Here is a 17535-nt window from a genome sequence, read left to right as displayed (position 1 = left end):
CTTACACAGGAAAAAGACCCCAAACAAAAAAAAAAAAGCATGATTGTTTATGAAATTCAGCACTGATAAATCTGAAGGTGACACACAATCTACCCAGGAAAATGGTCTTGGGACAGCCAGTTCACAGAAGCAGAGACCTTTAAGAAAGCGTAACAAGCTGAAGAAGGAGCCTGACAATAAAAGCAGGATAAAATGATGGTGTCTCTCTCTCAACGTATTCTGGTAAGCTTTAGTCCCCACGAGAACAAGAGAAGCACTACTGAGCACACAAATCCCAAAAACTTCACAGCAGAAACAGGCATCACCAGATGCACCAAGCAACAGCACCAGTCAAACCTGAGGAAAGCTTCCTTGGCAGGACAGTCTCATAAAACTAAACTAATAATACAACATGGAAAGGCAATGACATACCTTTGAGGAGCATCTGTCTTATTAAGAAACATTGATTTCAGGCTTCACCTTTTTCCTCTAGACCTAGCTTACAACCATAAAGAGCTTTACTCACCCAGGCATTACTGCCCATGCAACTAATGCTCTGCTTTCACTTATATTTGGAGTTGAAAGGTTATTTCCTTCACCTCAGGTCACTTACCTCAGGCTGCCCTGGGCCCTGGCTCCAGCTCCTTATGCTGTAGCTCTTTGCAATTTCCTCCTGCTCGGCAGGGCCTGGGCTGGGGTGTCACCTGTGTGGCACAGCTATTTCTTCTTAAGGAGACAGTCCTGCATTTCCACAGCACCCTGAGTGGGAAGCACAAGCTCAATTCCTTTCACATGTGGCTATTTTTGACGATATTTGAAAGCCAAGAGCTGAATAAACATGTTTGGGCTTTAAATGCATTTGCATGTTGAAATAAAATGGCTGCTAAGGGTCAGTCTCCTGAGAGTCGCATCTTGCAGCCTGCCACTACAGCATTCATAGTATCTTTTAGTTTGTGTCTTTGCTAATCATGGACGTGTTGAGACTGGAGGAACATTCCTCGGTTCCTGCCAGTACCAGCCTTGCGTGGGACTCGGGGGGGCTCTGCCGGCCCAAGATGGCGCCCACAGCAGTGGCACAGTGCTGCAAGAACAGCCCTTCACTTTAGCTGCTTTCCAACCCTTCCGATGGCAGATGTTTTTATAGTGAGCTTCAACCCCTCCAGTAACTAGCAGCAGGGTTTACTTTTATCTTCCTACGCTCTGGAGAAGCGGCTTATAGACCCTGTGGGCAGGCCCCAGGTGAGAGGCAGCCATGGGGCACCCCAGCCTACATGGGGGTGAAGGGAGCCAAGCTCCGCTAAATCCACAATGATCTCACATCAACCGTCTAAAAACTGCCAGGAGCTGCTCCGAGTGACCCCAGAAGCAAGGAGTGAACCTTTCTTCATAAAAGCACCCGTCCCTGTGTGAACTTAGCAGTGAGGCTGAGGGGCAGGAGAGCCCGGCCTCTGGCTTAAGAGAGTCGCATCACCTGTTTTGAGAATTTCCTTATGCAAGGGCCTTCTCTTTGGCTGTTTCATCTTAAAAGTTAACAAATCTAGTAAAAGCCAAATGTACATGCAAGTTTGGCAGTTTCCCTGATCTCATAATTTCTAACATAGACACAGGAGCAAACTGATTCTTCTCTAGACAGATTTCTTTCTCCAGTGCAGTGTTTTAGTTTTTGTAGCTTAAGTGTTGTATGTCCTTCCTGAATCCCATGTCCCACCATGTGCTACTGCAGCATCCGCTGTTACTACATAAGTCAACAATCTTTTGGGTAAGCCAGTCAGTCCAAAGTGTAAATTCATATGCAAAAATTACATTATTCCTGTAAGCAACTTATGTTATGAATAAAGCCCTAAGACAGAACCCAATTCTCCATGCAAACCCTATGTGCAAACTCCTAAATTAAAAAGAAATGTCAGGCAGGTGGAAGTGCTGTTTTGGGACCTTTCTGGGGTTACAGTTGCCAAGGAAACCACTTCCTTTGTGCTTAGTCAAAGGCACTGGCTGTTTGGAGCCTCATCCCAGCTATGCCTGCATATGCTGTAGCATCGGAATGGAAGGGAAACTGCTAGAAATACTCCCATAAAAGAAAAAAAAAATATTCAAAATAAGGACTTCCTCACGAAAACATCTCTCCCTGAAAAAAGGGGGGAAGCAGGAGCTGTTCTTGTGAAGCTTGGGGTCTGCGGCTGCAGATTCCCATAGCAGGAGGCTGCCTCTTACCTTCAAAGATGAAGGCAGAGGCACACAGGGGCAGCTCTTTGCACGTGATGCAGTCTAATAGTTAAAAGCAATGCATAATAAACTGCAAAAATTTAACGGATATTTCTGACTTAAAAGTCACACTCCTCCCTATAGTTTTGACCTGTTGTTGTAGAAAGCACCAACAGTTAAAAGAACTGTCAGGAAAGAAAAAAAAATAATTCCTGTTTTATTACTACTTTTTTCAGTGTTTGCTTCTTGTACCTAATTACCTAGTTCTGTGTTTTTCTACGAGTTCTATGTAGACATCAGGGGAGTCTCAAAAGGAGTTATTTTTTTTGTCTAGAGCTGAATTATTTTCAGTGTTACTGATTAATTTTGTATGAGGAATAAGAAAAACAATTGCAAACCCACAAGAATGAGGAGGACATCTCTCAAGCCTTGGCTTGACCTTGGTGAAACTGCTTAGTTGCTGCTAATATCTTTACTTTTCTGACATTGATTTACATTAGAATCATAGCAAAACAATTCTAGTTTAATGGATTAGCCTTCATTCCTTGATGCTTTCTTAATCTAAAATTAATAGCACCCTCAGGTTACTTTGGTTTTCTACAAGTGGTTTGTATTAGCTTCAACATATTGATGTAGCTTCAATGCATTTAGCTAGCCCTCACCTTAATACAAGCCAATTTAATGGTCACCCTACATCTATCTAAAGTCAAAGCCAGGACAGGATATTTACAGAGACAGGGAACATAAGCGAAGTAGGAGTGAAAAGCGATACCTAAGAATCTGAGACTTCTCTTCGAAATAAGAGGGGGGTACAAATAAACAGCATCAACTAAGCCATCCCAAACTCTTTGGACCCTAATGACCACTAACATCTCAATAGTTGATCTTACCACAAACTATTAATCCCAGCTTCCCAGTCTACAGGGTTGAGTACCATCAGAGAAAAAGAAAATCATGCGATCTGATAATCTGCTACATATCCCAAGAAGGGCCATTTAAAAGGAATGCAAAACTGAACTGCATTTTCCTGATCATCTCAGAGATCTCTAGTAGACATTATTGCCGTGTATTTTAGGGAAGAGGAAGCAAAACATTCGTCATTCTAAATGCCATTTGGCCTTTGAGAGTAAAAGCACTAGAACAACAAGGAAAAAACCATCCAGAGTAGAGCAATGATTTCAACTTTTATTGGGGAAAAGGTTCCAAAACATTTTTAACTTCACTGGCAAGATGCAGCTACAGACAGAAATGGCTGGTTTCTTGTCTCTTCCGAAGGGCAAGTGCTACGCCTTTATTACAGCTGTTTCATAATGTCTGAGAAAATTTAAGTGATTATTTGTAATGGGAAACAAAAGGTCAGACAGCTCGTGCTAGATTAATAAAATGGAGAAATAAAAATATTTTTCAGAATGAGTTCTTCAACTTTTGTTTATTCATTAAGAGAAAAGCCCTATAAAAGAAAAAACTGGGGCAACTGTTAAAACCAATCCCATGAATGAAGGTGAAGGCCAAGCAGGCAAGCACGCTAGCTTATATAAAATTGGAGGGAACGTGACTGAAGAAGCTGCTTCCCACCAGGCTCAGAAGCATCACTGGACAGGAATACTCTGCTTTCTCCCTCCCCAGACCTGCCAGTTGCTGATAATGCACCTTCCCTTTGCACCAGCTATGGCTGCACCTGTTTCCCTTGAAATCTTCTGAAACTCCCCACTCATCCAAATGGCTTTTTACGTTCCTGGACCATTTGACAGAGCCAGGAGTTTCTGAAACCACTCTAAAATGGTTACCAAAACAGGTCTGACTCTCCCTCCCCTCGCTTCTTTAGCGCCTTCGTGAACACAGCTAGGTGGATGGGCATCAGACACAAACCCTCACCATCCTGCAGGATTATTCTCCTATAAATTGGTATAAATCATCCAGAGCTCAGAGACCATTGCTCCAGCTTTGGGCAACATTAGAACTGTTCGAACTATTCTGATAGAAACCATGCTCCAAATTACAGGACTTCTGGCAGATCTTGTTAGTACAGATGCAAAAGTCCTTCACAGGCAGCTGTTTTGACATTCTGGTTCGGAAATGGATGCCACATGCGCAGAGCTTGGTGCACATGCTAGCTCCTTGGCAGAAGCATGCTCAGGTCCATCTGCTGTATGCGGCAACTTGCCAATTCACATTGCAGATTATAGGCATCAGTTTGATAGAGGAACACAACAAAATCATAGTTTAAAAAAGCCTGAGGAAAAAAATGCTATTGTGAGAGACATGGGGAATACTGGAAATTAAAACCCTGAGAAATACTCTTAGTTTGTTTAATTTTTCTTTTTTTTTCTTAAAAAAAAAAAAAAAAAAGGAAGTAAATACTTCTGTATAAACACTGCAGTGACCAGGCATAAATGTAACACTCGCACTGTGTGCAACTGTAAGTGTGCTTGTGTTATTGAAGCTTCATTTCATGTGTCTCTACAGAAAGCTGCAGTTCTGGCAATGCATGTTATGTTCTGGAGGAATGCCACCTGAGGAGAACTTTTCCATTCTCAGAATAAAGCTTTTCAAGAGCTATTGGAGTTGGTTCTGCCTTACTTCTCCAGGTACGTGTCAGAAGTCCATAAAGCAAAGAGGCTCTGAGTTGTGGTCAGAGAATAAGTCCTACCAAACCGACAGAAACACTTACAGAAATAAGCTGGTAGGAATTACATTCTTTTGTCTGTTAAAGGCAACAATTCCTTACATTCATATCAACAATTTCAAGTACTGATTTCCACCACCACCCCCCAAAAAAAACCCCAGAGACATCTATTATTTATAAAACAGTACCTGGATGCATTGAACTTTAAAGACATTCCAGGGAACAGGCTTCTTTCCCTGGTAAACAATTGATGCATATTATATACATTATATGTATATTAACAACCTACCGTAAAATGAAGAGATGCAACTTTAGAATTGAAAGAAATGACAACTCATGACTATCGCAGGTGGGTGATATTTGGTACTTCTTTCTCAAACTCCTCGACCTGAGGACACGAAAACATGAGAATATTGGCTTACCTTAGGGAAAAAATGGTCAACAGCTGCCACTTGCCCTTAACTTTCTAGTCCTTTTTCTTGAGAGAAACTAGACAAATATTTAAAATGTTTGAACCAAAAGATTCAAAAAGCATGAGATGAGAAGTAATAGGAAATAATTTGTCCTGGCTTTCAATCCCATTTCATGGTAGGGAGGGAGAAACTAGGTGAGGACTAGTCAAAGCACCGAATTATTTTTTTTACTGTCTGCAACAGGGGAAGTACACAGTTATAGGGGAGCCATTAGCTTCTAAGAAAAAAATAATTTAAAAATTCTGCATACCATACTCATGTGCTTTCTTTTAATTCCCAGGGAAACTCTAGTCTTTTCAAGGAAGCAGTTTTGCTTCCAGGAAATCTGAGATTTCAGAGAAATGTTTTCACTTAATTACATAAACATGAGAGGAAACTGGATTCAATTTCTTTCAGGTCCCTAAACTCTGACATCATCTCCCTTATTTTCTTTCTGTTAATTTCCTGGAATGATGATGTGTCACTGAGCAACCTGCTCTTGGTGCCAGCAGCGATGGTTAGGATATCTGTTGCCAGCTATGGATTAATAGAGGAATTCTACCATTTTTCTAAATTGTTGCAAGACAATTACAGTGAATTCCCATTGCTCTTAAAATTACTGTCCTTTGCATGTATATGTTACCTTTCAACTACCTCCCATCTAGCCTGTGTTAGGGAAACAGTGATACGGCTTGAGAAGACTCAAATTTTAGTTTTTAAAAGCAAGATTGATGCTGATTTTGTTTTATTTTTGATATGTAAACAACTTGTAAGATGCCCAATTTAGGTAAATTAAAGGAGGAACTTCAAAGCGGGAAAGCAAGCTGGCACTTAGGACACTTAAACATGTTACTGACATTCTACATGTGACAAGACCGAGGCAGAGATGCTCTGAAAGACAATTGTAAATTGCCATTTGATTTTGCTACAGTTTTGTCATCATCCCCCGGGAGTGACAGGGGAAGAAGTGGAGGATCAATATGACCAGTGGATCTCTTTCTCCAGTATATTGCTATCATTTAGCTAAAGCTGATAAATACGGCAACCAAAGTGCCAAGAAGGAAAAATAAGAAGCAGTAAGACTTACTGCAATTTAAAACGAAGAACAACAACAAAAACCAACCAAACAAAAAAGATGGTTTAGGACATGTTTTGACATGTGCTCAGGTATCACCAGGCACCCCACTATAGATGAATTGTCAACAAAGATACTAATGTGCATACATGAGTAAGAAAATTTTTGGAAGTTATCAGTTATGTGTCATCAGTGAAGAGGGGACAGAGCAGAAAATGAGGGGGATGGTATTATTATCCCTTTTCTTCTTTTTTGGCATGAAACACTGAGCTGAACACAGAACTGATTATCTGCCCACTCTGTCTTTGGACCCCAAATTCCTTCCTTAACATAGAATTAGCAATAGATCAAAAAATAATTGCTTAGACGCACCAGGAGAGCACCCTGGGAGCAGCACCACAAGTAGCCACGCTACACAGCTGCAGCAGACCAGCCATGAGGTGTTGTTGCTATTTCTGCTAAAGAAAAGTTTCCTCTAAGAAATCACTGCAGGGATTGAATAGTGACAGGAGATACAAGTGGCAGAAATCAGACATCTCTATATGGCAATACCGTAGCAGGGGCTTAATCATCTCTCTACTTATTTCAGCTGCCACACAGAGGCAACAGTACACCAGAGAAACATCACTAACTGAGTGCCAGGATTTCGAATGAGTTATGATTTCTTTCCTTGCTTATACAGGCAAGTTATATTCTCTTCTCCTGAGCCAGGCAAACACTTCAGACGGATTTTGCTTGACTGACCCCTGACCTGTGGGACCCCCTGACCTGTGGGACCCTCCAGTCTAACTCATAGTCACAGGAAATCGAAGAAAGAAGAAAGCCAGGAATGATGTTTCTCTCACTACATAATTTGCTTCCCGTTGATGTCCACATATTAATAAAAAATTATGTTGGCATGTGCTGTAGAAACTAAAATTTCCCCATACCTTTTCATATTCTTCAAATATAAATGACTGATTAAAGTTGGATGGTGAGACCTGAAATAGTCCCCAACTCCATCTAGTCAAAGAAAAGACAAAAGCATTTCTAGGTCAAGATTTATCTCATCCTTAAGTAAACACTGAAAATAAATCAGATGACTCTCTCCTTCAAAGCGTCAACTATAAAAGGAGCATAAGGCAGCAACTAACTGAGCAACAGACATCTGCCTGGTGGATGGTTCACATTAGGGGAACCTATTCCCCCTGTTCCCGAAGCAGTCATTCCAAGCCTAGTCTTATCAAGGAGGCTTTTCAGCAGGTCACCTTTTCTGCTAGCACCTCCTACATGCCAGTGCGAATGTCCACCATCTATAAAACCACCTCGCAAAAAGGCTAACTTGGAGTCTTTTTAATTGCCATTAGCTCGCTGAACTTGACTCAAACCTAATTTGAGAGGGGCATACAAGACCACTTCTACCCTTTGCAGGATATGTCATCTTGCCATTTAATGGTGTCTCTATCCAACTGCTTTAGTTCTAACCGGTCAATTTGGTAAATCATTCCATGGAATTACAACAGGAGTTACCTGGTATTTGACCTGTGATGGCGTTGACATCTTTGCTGAACTAGCAAGGGGTTTAGTGTCAGCAAGAGCTTTTGTAGCAGCCATGGAAGGGTACTGTCAAAATGCTCCACACCAGTAGCTGTGCTCTCCAGCCAGTAGCAGCTAGTGCAAATTAATGTTTAAAACATGTTTTGATTTAATCAAACGGATGACCCTCCTGCAACGTATTGCTTTCTGAAAGTAGCTGAGCGACCATTATGTTTTATGTTAACTATTAAAACTTTATGGCTGCATTATATAGTTAGAGTCCAGCAAAAAAGAATTTCCACGCATATTTATCTGGTTGAGCTCATCACCACTCTTGACAATTGAAAGGTGGAAATTCTTTCATTTTGACAAACAGGAAATGAAGAAGCATAAATGCACTGAGCCTGCCACTTTCAAAAGACCAGAATAAGTCGAATGCCCACGCCTGGGAACCAGGCGCTAACATTTTTATGACTTGTTGAAAATCCCAAGCCTATCGCTCTTTTTTCTCTCAAACCCCTGGGGATCAGTGATCCTCACTTTCCAGCTCATTTCCACTAACAAAGTGAGGTTGTACCACTTAGGGTAAAATGAACAATATAACAAGAAGGAGCTTTATAGGAATGGGCGTCCATCCTCATCGGTAGTCTGGTTTTTAGGGAACTGACTAACGAAGATGGCACAGATGCTACGTTCGGTGACACACAGCATTAGGTTTTTGGACATGGACATGTGATGTGTGATTTGGCTTGAGATGTTCTTCCAATAAATTTTGGACAAAATCCTCTATTTTTCCTCCGTCTTTTGTGAGGCCAGCTTCATGCTGGTATAATATAGAATGAGTTTGACCCAGTCACTTTTTCTGTGGTCTGCTTCTTTGTATTCAAGCTAACTATGCTTCCAAGGTCTGACTTTACGAACATTTCAGGGAACAGATACACACGTAGCTCCTGTGAAAGGCTACACAAATTCCAGAATGCTGCAAAACTCTTTAATATGTGGATTGTGATCAGAATCAATCACTGGGCTATTCATCCAATGCTATTCAAAGGCCCCATAAAGTATGCGAGTAACCTTCATTTCAGAATTTCAATCAAGGTATTTATTGAGAACTGTGCTGTATCTTCTGGTTTAAAAAATTTTTTTGAGGGCCAGAGTGGGGCTATAAACCAAACTAGCCCCAAAACAGAAAAAGGTACACTGATAATGAAAGTGCATTTAAAAAAAAAGTGTAGTCTAAAAATCCCACAAATTCACAGATAAGAAATTCAATTTATTTAGGTGCTTCAAATGTCAGATTTCACCTTACATCCAGCAAACAGCCAATGAAACAGGTGACTTTAGGTACTTAAAGCTAGGATATAACACAGAGACTAAGACTTTTCAAATGAACCCCAAGGGAAATCAGTGCCAAGTTTCCAATGCTCATCAATGAGAGACAAATTCCTTCTGATTTTTAAAATTTTAATCTGACCCAGCCAAAACACATCTGATAGGTGCTTAAAAGCTAAAAGTATCGGTTTGATTGTCAGAAGCACTGGGAACCCATGACACTCAGTGAAGCCCAGAAGGGCTTCATTGATGAAAAGCTTCTAAAAACCAGATTATAAGGGTCTTAATTGGCTCTTTTTTTTTTATTATTTAAGAATCTGCTCTCATTTTTTCATTTCAATTTTCATTCCTGACAGTAAACTTGACTCTCACTTGCAAAAGTCTTCTATTAATTAAATTTTCTTTAGTGGAATAATCCTTCATTCCCTATCATTCCCATTGAAAGAAGAATCAGGCTTGTATTACTTTCTATCTGAGACTGGTCATGAATGAAGAATCTGGTATGCAGTTCAAAAGTGGTTAAAGATTCTGGTTTGCCTTAAAAATCAGAAAATACTGCAGAAAATCATGCCTGTTTTCAGAATGAAAGCTCATCCCTGGTTTTCTAGAAGGCGGCAGCTGATCAGGCAAAAGAGAATAGAGTAAGTCTAATTCTAAGTAGCAGTATTATTATTTGAGCTTTTCATGGTAGGCAAAAGGAAAAGCTACTAAAGATTGCCTAGAACTAGAAATAAGAGTGAGTTCATGTCAAAATATGACGCAAAGCCCCGCTCATCCTGACTATCCTTTGTGAGAATAAATTGATATTTCTATAAGGCTTTGAAGAAAAAATAGTGTAACTGTTTACACAATTACCTCAGGAGAACAGGCTGTATCCTACTTTCCTTTCAGCTGCTAATCAGACTGTCTCTAATGGAAACATACGCTCCCTCTAAAATCAGTGAAAGGTCCGTGCCTCCACATAGGATTCACACTGCGCCTACGCTGCTAGTAAGGACTCACTTCCTAACTTAGATTCTTAAATATAGATGCCTAAAATCAAATACCTCATCCAAGACTGAATCCGGGCCTAAGTAAAAGCGTTAGCCTAAAGGTAGAGAACAGACAAGAAATCCAACCACGTCCGTCTTACCCGATACAACTGCAAGATTTGAAATGGGAAAACAATCTGGTAGTCTCCTTACATTACCCCTTATTCTCTTAAAATCCCAATACTTCCAGGAATTAGTTTCCCCCAAGCAGTAATCAGAACAGCACTGCAGTCCAGAGTTTGGGTGAGATGCAGATGTTATAGTTAAACCACCTGATGTCAGAGAAGTAGAAACATCAAGGGAGGAGACATCAAGAAGGGCTTTGCATCATTCCATCTAATTTTCATTGTAAAAATGTAAACTTAAGTCTCAAGTGTCTTGTTAGGCAAGTTCAGCAAATGGGAAGCTTGAGCAAATGAGTTTCATTTTTGCTGGCTGAGATTGTTTAGGCATCTGGAAATATGCTTTGGATGACAGGAACATGGTTAGGCATCGGAATATCCCCCCCCCCAAGTCTTGTAACAGCCTCCTCGAGAAATGCCTTCAGACTATTGCATCTATATTACTGGTCTCAGATCATTTACACCTAATCTTCCAGTGCTGTTAACAAAAGCTGGGCTAGCATGCACAAATGTAAATAACATTTTTTTGATGTGAAATCCCAGTTTAACTACATAACAGACTTCAAAGCGGGTTTAACATTAGCAATGCCTGCCACACTGGTTATTAAACTGCTTTCTGTAAGAGTTAGTGCTTTAATTTATTCATCTATTTTGGCTGCAGCAAGCCCCATTTCCCCCTTCGTTTACCGAGATACTTTTTAAAAGAAAATATTTCAAAAATGACAAGTGAGATATAAACCAGCAGATACAGGAGCGGATACAATAATGTTAAGCTAGACGTTGAGATGGATGCCCTTATGCGTAGCCTGGTTACTACGATCTCAGAGGGGTCTGGGTTAAGGTATCCTGTTCCACCTCTGACAAAGGAGGTTTCTTGCACGCTATTAAGCTCAGCATCATAGCCTGCGAGAAAGTCCTGTGGCGAAGCACAGCTGGCTGACTGTTTCTCAGGAAAAAGTCATCTGGGTGCAGGAGGGGATGGAATCCCAGCATGGGAATCCATTAAACCGCTCAGAGCAGAGCCTGCTGAGCTACAGAATATCCACGGGACATCAGAACGTAAGACCCACTAGGGTATCTTCCAAAAGACTGGCGCGCTCAGACAGTTCCAGCCAAAAAATGAGAAGAGGGGGAGAGGAGTGGGGGAAAGAAAAAGAAGAAAAAAGTGCTACTACTGTTTCAATTTATATTCTTTTGAAAAGCACCACCCCCCCCCCCAAGTAGTTTAATTTTCCGTTACATGAAGTGGAAGGGGAAGAAAGAGAATGATGCAATTGGCAGGTTTTTACGTTCTAATGAATTTCTGCAAAACAGAAAACGTCCAAGCCCACAGCTGCTAAGGCATTTTTGACATATTTTGCTGTGGAGGTTGTATTCTAACGTATGTGCAGCGCCTGCTTCAAGCCACAAAGGTGTAGAAAAACTCTTACCTGTAACCAGCGGTTTCAGTCACATAAAGCTCAAAGCCCCATAGCGCTCGAACTCATTCCTCCTTGCTCAGAAGCTCAGCTAAAGAAGCAGCAATGTCCAACACTGCCTCAGGCTGCACAACAGACTCGGCGTTTTAGATGAAACCCTTTGGTGGGAGAGTAAGTGCTGCAACTTTGTCAAACAGATGCAGTGAACGCTGCGTTTCTTTTTCAGGATGAGGCTGCTGGAATTCACACACCAGGCCCGACCTCAAGAAGAGAAGCAATTCTCCAGTTACTGGCGAGTGGCTTTTGGATACAATAGTGAGCAGAACTCCCCTAAAAACAGAACCACATTGTACCACAATGATCAGGTCTGTCAAAAGTAAAAGCCCAGTTTGTAAAAATTACTTGACATTCACTAGAATTTTTTTTTTAAATAAGAGAGAGCAAAGAGAACATAAGGGCAAAGCCTCATATTGATATTTTTCAAATGGAAAATTTTGATTTTGTATTTTTCAATATTAAGTTATACATCATCTAATGGAAAATCAAAATAATAAAAATATTTCTTTCTGCCAATAAGAAACAGATACACTTCCTCAAAAATATTTTTCAGGCTTTTTCTTCATGGAAAAGTCTGGAATCTGGAAGGAAAAGAGGACTCGAAGGAAGCTAATGTTTTGTAGATGGGGGTTCCCATCCTCCACACAAACTGAGTGGTTAGAGCTATCCTCATCAAATCAATCAGAAATATGAAGAAATCATACTTAGAACAGATCATTTCAGAAAAAAGCACTAGATGGTGTATTCATGGTTTTCACTGCAAAGCTTTCCTACACTTCAGAACGAGACAGTCTATTGTAACACGTAGGTTTCCATGGCAAACATCTAATTTCAATATAAACAGAGTATGCTAAAAATGTATCTCGCTGGTAGCAGCTAATACCCAAGGACTGTAGAGATCACCTTCCTCTTTTCAAACTACATTCAGTTATTTATTATAAACAGACATTAGAATGGATGCAGAATTGTAAACTTCTTAAATGAGTATCTCATCTACATTCAGCGGTGCACAAGAGCTGAGAAATTCGCTGCATTATGCAAATATGCACTTTTTTCCAAATGTCTTCCACCTTCTTCTGAATAATTCCCAAGAATGTTTACTTAATGTGGCAAACCGCATGAGCGGAACCAACTTATTTATATTATTTTGTACTAATCTTCAACTTTTTAGCTCCTGCATCTGCCTTGCTACCATAATGTTAGTATCAGTGTAACTCAGCAACACCAAAAAATGTGGAGTGCTCAACAGGAGGTGGACAGTCTAGATGGGGCAAGAACATTATCCTATTTAACACAGATTACTTGATTGAAGCGGGGTGGGGAAGGATCACAAGTAAGATGCACACAGTGCCTCGTCTTTCACTTATTTTAGAAAATACATACAGAGAGAAAGAATTATATGATTAATTCAGCTCCATATAAAACCAAGAAAGTTAATTACAGTTCTCTTTCCTTATTCTTGTGCATGGGGAAACTACAGTTTGCACAAACTAACACAGCAGGTTGGTTGCAGAGCGACTATTAAAACACAGGCCTTCCCATTTTTAGGTCAGCATCATACCTATTAAATCATGTCACATCCCACAGGTAACAATATTGAATTTTATTTTTGTTTGTACAATACTAGAGAAATTAGGATCTGCTCAATTTAAGGCAGTGAATTTAATTTAGATCTTGAATAGTTTTTCACTTCAAGCTCCAGAAATCCCAGAAAACACTTTTAATTTGCACTTTTACACCCCACCCCACCCCCCAGCAGACAGAGTGATTATATGCAGATTTAAAAAAAAACAACAAAAAAAAGAGCTTCCCCAACTCTCCTAGACATAAGCGGCAGCTAAGTCTATTTAGCTTCATGGATGAATGACTAAATTGGTTTGGGAAGTCAGCAGTTCAAAAACAAATTGAGGACAGTTTCCAGGCTACTCTTCAAAACTTGTCTCCCTTTTTATTTATCACGACCCTCAAAGACTTATTTTTCCTTGCCATTTTCTTCACCAACCTGGAGTTTTGCCCATTGATAAAAAGCCACTGCTTTCTGCTTCTCTCCAGCTAAAATACTGGCATTTCTGAACAGAACAGCATCATCCTGGGGAGCTGAACAAGAGACAGGCAAGACAGCACAGACTAAACCAATGATTTTTGCTCCACTTCCAGTCCTAGGGGATCATTCTGCTCACTGCTGGAAAGAATGGACACCAGCGGAGAAAAAAAGATTAAGAAATCAAGCAGAATATTTAATACAGGACCAATTTTCAAGCAACTAATTTATTTCAGCATTCAAGACTGCAAAATGGAAATAAGATAATGAAGGAAGGAAATACTTGAAGAGATGAGACAGCAAAACTAGGCTGAGAAAAGGTGCCTAACCAATGAGATGTGTTATTATGTTAGTGTATTTCATCAGCAAAGACAAAAAACGTTGAATTAGGCTCATTATCATTGTTGGCCTTTATACATTTACATACTTGTTGAATCTTACTATGTATCACTGATTACTTTTTTTTTTTTTTTAATCTGCTGTTACTGCTGTCACGTTTCAGCTCACTTGTGCTCCTCTGACAGCAGCACCTAGAGCTGGTCAAATACTGCAAAACGGTGTTTACAAAACGGTTGTATGAATTCTGAGCAGCTGCTTGGTTCAACCATGTTTGTGCCCCTTGTTGTACATGAATATTCAAGGGAACATGTTTCTGTTTGCACAAATGGTTGGGGAGTGGCTGTTCCTGTATGAATATACTCTCATGCAAACAAAGATATTCCTGTGGGATCACGAGTGTTTGCTAATTCACTACTAACTCCTTGTTATTCCCTCGTTAAAAAAGTTTTGGGCATTTAGTCAGAAATCAGAAACAGTATCACCTGACTCAGTTAACCAGTTGGATGCTACCACCCACAAGTAGTCAGCAGCAAACGGCAAAAAGAGCACAAAACTCAGGTATGGCAAGTATGGATTTGAGCAAAAAGATTCACGGAAAAAATTCAAAGCTTTTTGTGAACAGAATAAAAGAGTTAAACAGTGACTACTAGTCAGAATGAATAACCAGCCTGGTGTTCATAATGCATCTCAATTTGAAATCAGGTAACTGTTGTTAGCATATTTGGGGGGGGGGGAACCCAACACACCAAGCTAGGCTAGCAGATGTTCTCCTTACGATTGCCTGCACTGCATTCACTATGTCTTAAAGTAATCTTTTTCTGGGTTACATACAACACAAGAGTCTTTTTTTCTTTAGTGTTTCTTCCAGCAGGAAAAGCAGATAAATGACGTATCAATGAGTCTTGCTTAAAGATGCATCAGCTGCAACAAATTTGGGCATGACTGCCAAATGTAGAGCAGGCAGTAAGTGGTGTGGGCTACTGGATCTCTGCAACGAGGTTTGGATGTACTGCCCTGCCTGTTCTGTGTTCACCAAGTCACGAACAGCTTTTGACTCTTCTGAGAGTTAACCCACTCAGCAAAAATGAACATACTGGGAGCTTAGTTTGCAGAAGTTCCTGCTGATCTTCAGACAAGATCCTCAGAAGTTTGAAAACAGAGGTTATGAAGTGCCTAAATTTGTATGATTCATCACAAGTTTTTACTATGCGGGAAGCTGAACTTGAGAAACAGAGAGACAAAACACACACTGAGTCTATTAATTATGTAGATGCATTTCTCATTTGCAAATGAGAAAGTAGCATATTTCTATAAATACAAAGAAAGTGGCACAGCATTATAATGCCAAGTCAAACATCAGTCAGCAGTAACATATTTATAGCTGATCCTGGCTTGGGGGGAAGGGATGGCATAGATTGTCTCCTGTAGATACCTTCCGCTTCATTCCCTATGATTGCAGGAAGCCCTCAGGAAAAAAAAAAAGCACGTTAATCTGTTGCTAAGCAGCAAATGAGTGGACATTCACGTCCACATTTCACCTTGCTTTTTCCACAGTATGCAGTTTCTGGAGAAGCAAAACTCCACATCATTTTTAGAACAGTACCGGTTTATCATAACATAGAGGTTATTATGTCAGTGTTGCTCAACTTGTAATGATTTTGAAAAATATTGATTTTTAAGATACTAATCGAGTTTTTAGGAAGGTAGAATTAACTATATAAAACATATCTGCAATGGTACATTAATATGAAGCCTTTTGGCCACACAAAGCCTTTTTCTATGTTTCTTCCTTCATGCTAGCAGTTGTGCACTGTGATAGCCCCTGGCTAAAGGGAAGCTTCGAACAGCCTTTCACAGCTCTGCAGAAAACCCTCCCATTAGCACGTATCTGAATCTTAGTACACCCATCTAAAGATTGTCTGAAAGAATTTAATGAATATTCTAGTTTCTGCAATTAGATATTGTTATTCACACCTAGGGACTCCAGAGTGCATACATATTGAGCAGAAATTAATATTTATGGTTATAAGCATAGTTATTCTGAAACATGAAAAAAAAGAAAAAGATATGAAGGTATTATTTGATTATTGACCTAACAAGACCCAACTCAAAACCTAACTGCTTTACAGATTTCAGGGCATGGACTTAATTTGTGAGGAAGATGGGATTTACCATCTCATATTATAAACCAGACAATTTAGCGTTACGTGTTGTTCAAGATGTCCCAGCCTTTAAAGCGTGGATAGTGTTTCAGCCTCAAATACAAAAGTATTCTTCCTCAGGGTAAACACTTTTATTAGTTTATTCCTTCCCAGGCGCTCATCTCAAAGAATTTTACCCATTTACAACAGACTTATTTCTTTTTGGCTTGAGGAATAACTGGACAATGTTTTCCAACCTTTTATCCAGCTCTTGGCTGGAGGGACTCAGCCCCCGCAACTTCCGTGCACTTGAAAGGAGTGGAGTGGCGTTCAGGGCTTGCTGATCTCGTGCTACCGCAGCAGGTAGCACAGCAGCAGAGCCACAACCCTTTGCCTTTCTCCTTCCTCTCTCCCTAGTGCCGGGACTGCCGAGAGCAGAGCCATCCCCGCCAGGAAGCCCTGAGCAACCCCAAATTCAACCCTGGTTGACCAAAAGCCCTAGGGGCTTTAGGTCAGCTGGCATACAACAAGGGTTCTGGGGCTCCTGTGAGCCCCCTCCCAGCTCAGAAGTACTCTTAACATGTTTTCTATTGTGGGAAACACTGGCAAAGGCCTCACAAGACCATTCTGAAGCGCTGGGGAGGCCACCTGTGAGCCAGGAATCAATCCCTCAGCCCCGATGTGGTCTCTCCTCTTTCAGGCAGCCAAGCCAGCCTCCCTCTATCTCACTGCCACAGTCGGATGCTTCATCTGTGTCAACATCCTCTTTTCAAATCCTGCTTTGAATTTTTGTTAGCAACCTGCACAAAACAAGGCTGACAGAAAGGGACAGCAAGAAGCCTTGCTGCAAAACTGTGAAAACACAAAGTACTTGCACGTCTACAGCTACAGAACAAACAGGCTGCTCTGCAAGCAGCAGAATTGGAGAGGGCTGGAGTGCTCTGGACCTGCATCTTGTGGACGGCTGTCCTGAGGTCTGAGAAGGTGCCAGCTCCAATTGCAGGTTCTCCCTGCATTTGAAGCTTTCTTAACACCTCTGTCTGTGCTGATTATTTTATATTAGAAAGGGGGGTCTGAGCTCTCCATATAGCCTCTTCCTCAAAAGAGTGCTTGCAGCGACTTCTACCCAGCCACCTACTCCTGCGAAATCCACGACAGTTAATTGCCTCTGAGACAGCCCTACCCTTCTGCCAGTTGGGCTGAAC

At 40.7% G+C, this 17535-nt stretch overlaps 1 protein-coding gene across 3 annotated transcripts in view; it reads right to left on the bottom strand.

The window, feature by feature from the left end:
* The window catches only part of TOM1L1 (target of myb1 like 1 membrane trafficking protein), a 583218-nt gene that overhangs the window by 210372 nt on the left and 355311 nt on the right, over positions 1-17535 (bottom strand). The window contains exon 1 of one of the 3 annotated variants that reach the window (XM_076353865.1): positions 11765-11792. The exons of the other annotated variants lie outside the window; for them this stretch is intronic. The gene's annotated coding sequence lies outside the window, so the exon portion shown is untranslated. Of the gene's footprint in view, positions 1-11764; positions 11793-17535 lie in introns of those variants that run through there. 3 annotated transcript variants of the gene reach the window in all.

This window comes from Aptenodytes patagonicus, chromosome 16, assembly GCF_965638725.1.
Source record: "Aptenodytes patagonicus chromosome 16, bAptPat1.pri.cur, whole genome shotgun sequence".
In the NCBI taxonomy this organism is placed as follows: Eukaryota; Metazoa; Chordata; class Aves; order Sphenisciformes; family Spheniscidae; genus Aptenodytes; species Aptenodytes patagonicus.
The sequence above is the reverse complement of the archived record's forward strand: the minus strand, read 5'-3'. Positions and strand labels throughout refer to the sequence as shown.